Raw genomic sequence first — 7,905 nt, 5'->3', positions numbered from 1 at the left:
AATCTGATTGTCACACAGTTTTAAAAAATTATCATTGTTGTGGTTGTATCAACCTCAGCAGTATACAACCCTCTTACAACAGTATTCGGTACAAAACCACTTCATCCCTTTCACATCAACAGCATACTGTACAAACCCAACTAATCCCTCTCATAGCAACAGCATACTGTGCAAAACCATTTCATCCATCTTACTGCAACGACATACTGTACAAAACCACTTCATCCCTCTCACAGCAACAGTATACTGTACAAAACCATTTCATTCATCTTACGACAACGACATACTGTACAAAACCACTTCATCCCTCTCACATCAACAGTATACTGTGCAAACCCATTTCATCCATCTTACTGCAACGACATACTGTACAAAACCATTTCATCCCTCTCACAGCAACAGTATACTGTACAAAACCTCTGAATCCATCTTACGACAACGACATACTGTACAAAACCAGTTCATTCATCTTACGACAACGACATACTGTACAAAACCACTTCATCCCTCTCACATCAACAGTATACTGAGCAAAACCATTTCATCCATCTTACGACAACAGTATACTGTACAAAACCACTTCATCCCTCTCACATCAACAGAATACTGTACAAAACCACTTCATCCCTCTCACAGCAACAGTATACTGTACAAAACCATTTCATCAATCTTACGACAACAGTAAACTGTACAAAACCTCTGCATCCCACTCACAACAACAGTCTACTGTACAAACCCACTTCATATCTGTCACATCAACAGTATACTGTACAAAACCATTTCATCCATCTTACGACAACAGTATACTGTACAAAACCACTTCATCCATCTTACGACAACAGTATACTGTACAAAACCACTTCATCCATCTTACTACAACAGTATACTGTACAAAACCACTTCATCCATCTTACTACAACAGTATACTGTACAAAACAACTTCACCCCTTTTATGACAACAGTACAGTGTTTAAAACCACTTCATCCCTCTTACAACAGTACACTGTACAAAACCACTTCATCCCTCTCACATCAATAGTATACTGTACAAAACCATTTCATCCGTCTTACGACAACAGTATACTGTACAAAACCATTCCATTCATCTTACGACAACAGTATACTGTACAAAACCACTTCATCCATCTTACGACTACAGTATACTGTACGGTCACCAAAGGTTTTCATAATAGCGCGTGGTGCATTCACCCCGCCTGGTTGACCACAGCTAAAATAGGCGGATGCAAGAGGACCTCACCATTTTGGTATTCGCATATAATAAATACTTTCTACTACCAGTTTTCCACAGAGTGCATTTCTTTGGATGTCAAGTTTCTTTTCTTCTTCGGTATATTTAACACATATCCAACAGAAATCCAACACGACAGTCAGTGTTGTCTACCCGTGTATATCTGTATATCAGAGGAAAAATTAAACTATGCCTAATTGCCGAGAAAAGAAAGCATGGAACTGAAAAGAATCGGATTTGGAAAAAACAAACAAAAAGCATAAACGAACATACTGTCTGACGTATTTGATGAATATTGGAATCTGCAACATTTCAAACTGAATTCAAATGCAAACCTTGGCTTGTAACGTTTCTCAGTCATTCCACAACAGTAACACAATCCCTGTTTTTAAATACAGTTTAAAAGAACATCGTCCATATGGTGAAATACATGGAGACAGACATAGATAAAGGTTATTCCAGTCATGTAAACTAAATATGATCTTAGTATGTGCAGTTAGTGTTGTGCATTGCTCGGTAAGTGATCTAAAAGTTAACACCTACCTCTGTCAGTTGTCTGGACTGGGTTACAATGTGGTAACCTGAGACTCGGGGCAGCTACAGCTACAGCATAAACCACCAACGCCCTACTGTCCCTTGCATCAACACTAAGTTAAGAACTTTCAGTTCGGGGCTTTTTCCTCGCCCTTTCGCTGCGAGGGACAATTCCCCAAATCTATCCAAAGTGTTACAGGGTTACGCTGGTACAGAGCTGAGTTGTTCCCGCATCTCCTGCAGGAGGAGTGTTTGTGTATACGTCTGTCACTCACGGCACTTCAGGCTCTTGCCTGCAGCAGAACATCCTTGTTCTGACACTCTCTGTCACACAAATAACTAAAGCCAATCAAAGGCAAGAACTACACGTACTCTGACGAGTCGCGAGAAGCGAGGATTTGTCAGATCGATGGTCTTTGGAGAGCGTCCCCGCCTCGTTTAGGAACCGTATATATATCTCTGTAAGATAGTCCAGTGTAGCCAATCACGGGTTGCCATCCAATGACAGATCGACATCCGCTCATGCCTTAAACGTAGTTGACTTCACTGAATTCAACCATTTTCTCTTGTCCGGTGTTTAGTAGAAGAAGAGGTATGCCCTGCCAGGCTACTCCTGTCGGCGGAGGATCAGCGTACTCTACCTGACGATATTCTCAGCTCTTGGCCGCAGATAATTGATAGTTGTAGCGAGCTTGTAATGAAACAAAGCAGTAGGGAATCATCCAGCCAGTTCCGGGGAATCTCGCTAGATCTCTGACTGTTGTCTCTCTTTGCATCTTTGGCTAAGCCGCTAACGGCGCGATGATTCAGTGTGTAGAGGTAGCTCGTACATTGGTTGATCCAGGATACATGGCGAATGTGAGCGTCAATGATAAACTACAAGATGAAAGCATTAATTGCTGCGTGTTATTAGGACTCACCCTTGCAAAAGACAATGGAGGAAGTAAAAAGATGTCAAAAGTAGTCCCTGCTATGTAGTAGTAACAGTTGTCAGAAGGTAGCCCCTGCTGTGTAGTAGTAAACAGATGTCAGCAAGTAGTGCCTGCTATTTAGCAGTAAAGAGATGTCATCAAGTAGTGCCTGCCATGTAGCAGTAAACAGGTGTCAGAAAGTAGCCCCTGCTATGTAGGAGTAAGTAGATGTCAACAAGTAGTGCCTGCTATATAGTGGTAAACGGTTGGTCAGGAAGTGACCGCCGATGAGTTCCACCTGATATTCACAAACGTTGAACGATATTCAAAAACAATCACACTTCTTTTATGAAACTATGAAATTACTCACTTTAGATTTATGCAAACAGAACCCAAACTTCTAATAAGGTTGTAATGACGTTAGTAAAGATGTTCAAGCTTCTTGTGACCTTTCCCTCTGACAGATGTATATGTCACAGTTGGGGTCCCTCAGCGGGGGAAGCTGGTCGCCATGTAAGTACCGATTAGATGGAAATGGCAGTGTGTGACGGTTTCATATAAAAAACGTAATCATCAGCTGTACAGCCCATAACTAGTTACATGGATCGCTCAAGTTAGTTGATATTACTGACATCGTCCGTTAAACGTGTTGTGGACAGATGATGTCACAGTCTAAGTAAACTTGTCCTCAGTACTTTTCGTTAACTCTACCACTGAGTCTAACAAAACCTTATGGGAGGTCGCGTCAGGTAACCTTTGAGATTGACCAATCAGAACACAGCTTACCAAATCGCGAAAGTGCACATTCGCACATCCCTTATGAACTTTGTATCTCGAAAAAGTTCATACCCGAACTATTCCGAATGCTACTTGGCGTACGCTCGCTTCCGGTTGATGCACACGGCCTACGGACTGCCATGACAACGGTGAGTAAACAGTCGCTGAAAATAGTGTTTTTAACAATATTCAAGGATGTTAATTTTCGGAAATATTAGGTAATGGTAACCATGTCAACAGAAACCCCAAAGCGTATGTACTGCAGGTCAATTAACTGGGTTATATGCTGATTTTTGTTTGTGGAGAGATCTGTGTCAGTGATCTGAATATTTTTAAAGTCCCTTCGATCCCTAAATAGTAGCCGTTGGTTAAATCTATTTAACCGTCTCGCATTTGATTGAACCTGTTATTGGTTGCACAAAGGTTACCTGACGCGACCTTCTACTAGGTTTTGTTAGACTCATACACTGAGACGAAGCTCACTTAGACTGGATGATGTCAGGTACTATGTTGAGGTGGACAGAGAGACGTGATGATGTGAGAGACTGTGCTGCGGTGGACAGAGAGACGTGGTGATGTGAGAGCCTATGTTGTGGTGGATAGTGAGACATGTTGATGTGAGATAGTATGCTGTGGTGGACAGAGAGACGTGATGATGTGAGAGACTATGCTGTGGTGGACAGAGAGACATGGTGATGTGAGAGCCTATGTTGTGGTGGATAGTGAGACAGGTAGATCTGCGAGACTATGTTGTGGTGAACGGTGAGACGTGATGATGTGAGAGCCTATGTTGTGGTGGATAGTGAGACATGTTGATGTGAGATAGTATGCTGTGGTGGACAGAGAGACGTGATGATGTGAGAGACTATGCTGTGGTGGACAGAGAGATGTGGTGGTGGGAGAGAGTATGTTGTGGTGGACAGTGAGACGCGTTGGTGTGACTGAACATGGTGTGGTGGTCAGGGGGACGTCTCAGAGGTGCCCGGCAATATATTACAGTAGCAGTTTCTATGGTAAGAAAGGGAACGATGGTAATATTCTCCTCTCAGCAACAGTAATCCAACTTCGATAAGAATTTCTGAGCAATGTACCGGGGTATAGCGTGATTACGTTTATCAGACGGATCACTCTCTCAGACAACTGGTTTCGCAATCATGTCTCGGAATCAGGTTCTTATTGCCTTCTCTACACCATTGTATAACGCCATGCAGACCTGTACACGATGGAGTGAGTGAGTGAGTTTATTTTAACACAGATTTTGTCAGTACCACAGCAGGGAACACCAGAAATAGGCTTTACTCATTGCACGTGTATGGGGAATCGAACCCGGGTCTTAGGCGTTACGAGCGGACGCTTTAATCACATGGCTGCCCCACCACCCGGTACACGGTGGGAGCCTCTAGAACTGGCTACGTGTTTCTGAATATCACTGCCCCATAACTCAAAAGTGATTTATTTTGGGGGGAAAGAACAATATACGATTTGTGTGGGAAGAATATTTCCGAAGAAATCATTTCTGGCAGTGATGAAATACGTGACCTCTGACAGATATGGGTGTTATGCCTGATGTACTATTGTAACACAGACTCCCGGGACGGATACTGTTCTCCTGGAACGAAAAGGTCAAGGGCACTTAGTCAAACACATTTAATGAAGGACGTTATAGTATTAATGATCCCGTATTTGCTATGTGCTGGATGTTTACCTGCCAAAGGCATGTTTCGGGTGGTGAGGATATTGTTGTCCAAACACTGAATGATTAACAATCTGACATCTGCAGATTGTGGACCCGATACAAACATACACATGATCTCGATGTCAGACGCCCTTTATAGGCCCTTCACATGCCCTTTATAGGCCCTTCACACGCCCTTTATAGGCCCTTCACATGCCCTTTATAGGCCCTTCACACGCCCTTTATAGGCCCTTCACATGCCCATGTCAACAATATGTCCCGATTACAGTAAAGGTTGGATTCATGCTGCGAATTCGAATTCGGGTACACGTCTAGCCTTCCCCAGTATGTTTGCAACTCTCTCCAAGTCAAACAAACAGAAGGCCACTTGAATCGACATCCCTCATGACTGAACTAATCGAAACTGACATCACTAGCATTTAGGGTGTGATTCCATGACGGTATTGTGGAGGGGGTGCTAGCGGGGGTGGGGATATATACCAATATTACAGTTTATTACTACTGGGACAAAACCGTTACACCAGTCGCGTGACTTTTGGAGAGCATGGTTGGCAACATGTCATGGGTGTAATGTACGTGCTGGTCGGGTCATGGTTGTGACTCCATTGCGCAAACAGCCAAGCAGGTTATGACATGGCCAGCTATTTGTCTTATACCAGGCCTATCATACAAATGGTGAACGAATCATCCAAACTGAAGTCATATGCACCAAAACAGAGCAAACACCATCAAAAAGGGAAAATCAACTTCCAAAAGTGCTGTTTGCATGGTAGGTGTGTATATTATCAAAATAGAACACGCAACGCCATTTGGCGCCGCTTAGCTGTGGTCACCAGGGTAACACCCAGCGACTCCTGTCAACTCTCGACGTTGTGTGGAGCAACCTGAATTAAAACACTGGCAGCAAATTACGTCCGAATTCGGCCACTGGCCCCTTTAGCGATCCAGTTAGCCTCATGTTCGTCATACCAGCCGGAAGAAACCATAAGATCTGATCGTCTAGGCCACATGCGATCAGATCATTTCCATTTGCAAATACGTTCTGGGTCAGAAGATGATTCTCAATAACCTTTACTTTTACTGTTGGAGGACATACGGGGTGTACAGGCGGCACAAACACAACAGTCAGTGAGAAGCGACGTAGTAGTGAACATGTGAGCTTTACCATGACGGGTATCGCACTTGTGCTCCAACGTAAGGTCTTCACCGTTTCGGACTTGTCCTCTGTACATGGTCTTCACCATATAGGGCTTGTCCTGCTAGATATAGTCTTCAACGTATCGGGCTTGTCCTGCTAGATATAGTCTTCAACGTATCGGGCTTGTCCTGCTAGAAATAGCTAGAGATGGTCTTCGCCGTGTCGGACGTATCCTAGTGTTACACGGCGCCAAGTTCACAATTCACCACGCAGCTGGAGTTTTCTCCCTTTTCACATCATAAAAATGGAGAAGAAACGTACTCAACCGAGCAACACCCGTGTAATCTAGTAAGAGATCCAAATGACGGGTAGACATATCCGTCAAATATGACTTCTAGGCCTAAAAGTTAACGATTAATTCACTACTTCGTACACGTCTGTTCCCATTTCCGAAATAACTTCACAAATGATTACTTAGTTCAGAGTTCAGCATTACTGTTTATCCTGGCTTCCTTTTTCTGGTCTCATCTGTATGGAATCCACCGTCTTCTGGCAGTCAGGAGAAGGATCACTATATGAAATCCAAGAGTTGTAGGGTTGGTCAAATGATGACCATTAGACACGACAATACCATTGTCCATGTTGATATTTCCTGGAGATGATTTTTTTTATTTCATAGTACTTTAGGATTTTCAGACGTGTCCTGGGCATCCTTGATATTGTTTGTGAAGAGTCACACAGAATTTGTCGTCAGGTTGGAGATCTCGTCACCAGACAAGACAGCAGGCGGCAGCTGGTCGGAGTTAGCCGGAGGTTCATGGTCATCTGGCTCGTCCGGATGAATTTTTTTATTTGTTCAGTTGCTCCACATGTAATCTATTTCTGATAAGCTTCCCATCACATTTGCGACGTACACGAACATGAATGTCTGAAAGGTTCTCAATGATACAGTGGCGAGCAGACAAAGGCCTGGCCAGTTTTCTTGTTATCCTCCGAAAGGGTTTTGAGCCACTGGATCGCCCTCCCATCCAACATGAGACATGAACATCTGATGTATCACTATCAGATAACCGTGACAGTTGGCACCACGTCTCGAATCTGTCCAACTACAGTCTTCCGACACGTGACCTGTAAGACAATGAGGTTTCAAACTGCCTACACCTGAACATGGCTTAGTTGGTTTCATAGTTTCAGTGTCATCATCACTAAGTTCTTGATGCTTAGATTTCTTGGGCGGCATGGTTGTGAAAATGGCGGCAAACAAAGCTACAGAAGGCAAGGAGAGTTGACTCACGTAGACAGAGCGACTGAATGTCCTTCATGCTTAAATCACCGGGATCGCTGTCATCTCCAACATATGTGTGTTGCTGCATCATTGGCAAACACGTAAGCCTTAACCCATTTTGGGGAGTTAAACGTTCTTCTTTATTCGGAGTGAGTGTAACATTACGCCAAACTCACAATTCACCACAAAACTGGAGTTTTTTCCCTTTTCACATAAAAAAACCCCGGAAAAGTAACATACTTAACCGAACAAAACCCCCGTAGTTTAGTAAGAAACACACATGACGGGTTGACACAGTAGATATGGTTTGGGTAA

The 7,905-nt window shown here is 43.4% G+C and overlaps 1 protein-coding gene across 1 annotated transcript in view; it reads right to left on the bottom strand.

Moving 5' to 3' along the window:
- LOC137284320 (RYamide receptor-like) overlaps window positions 1–2,445 on the bottom strand; it is a 43,818-nt gene extending 41,373 nt beyond the window's left edge. The window contains exon 1 of the mRNA XM_067816087.1: window positions 1,793–2,445. The gene's annotated coding sequence lies outside the window, so the exon portion shown is untranslated. The remainder of the gene's footprint in view (window positions 1–1,792) is intronic.
- Between the last annotated feature and the right edge of the window lie 5,460 nt (window positions 2,446–7,905).

The sequence above is a fragment of the Haliotis asinina genome, chromosome 5 (genome assembly GCF_037392515.1).
Source record: "Haliotis asinina isolate JCU_RB_2024 chromosome 5, JCU_Hal_asi_v2, whole genome shotgun sequence".
NCBI lineage: Eukaryota > Metazoa > Mollusca > Gastropoda > Lepetellida > Haliotidae > Haliotis > Haliotis asinina.
Note: the sequence above shows the minus strand (reverse complement) of the source record. Positions and strands in the feature narration are given on the sequence as shown.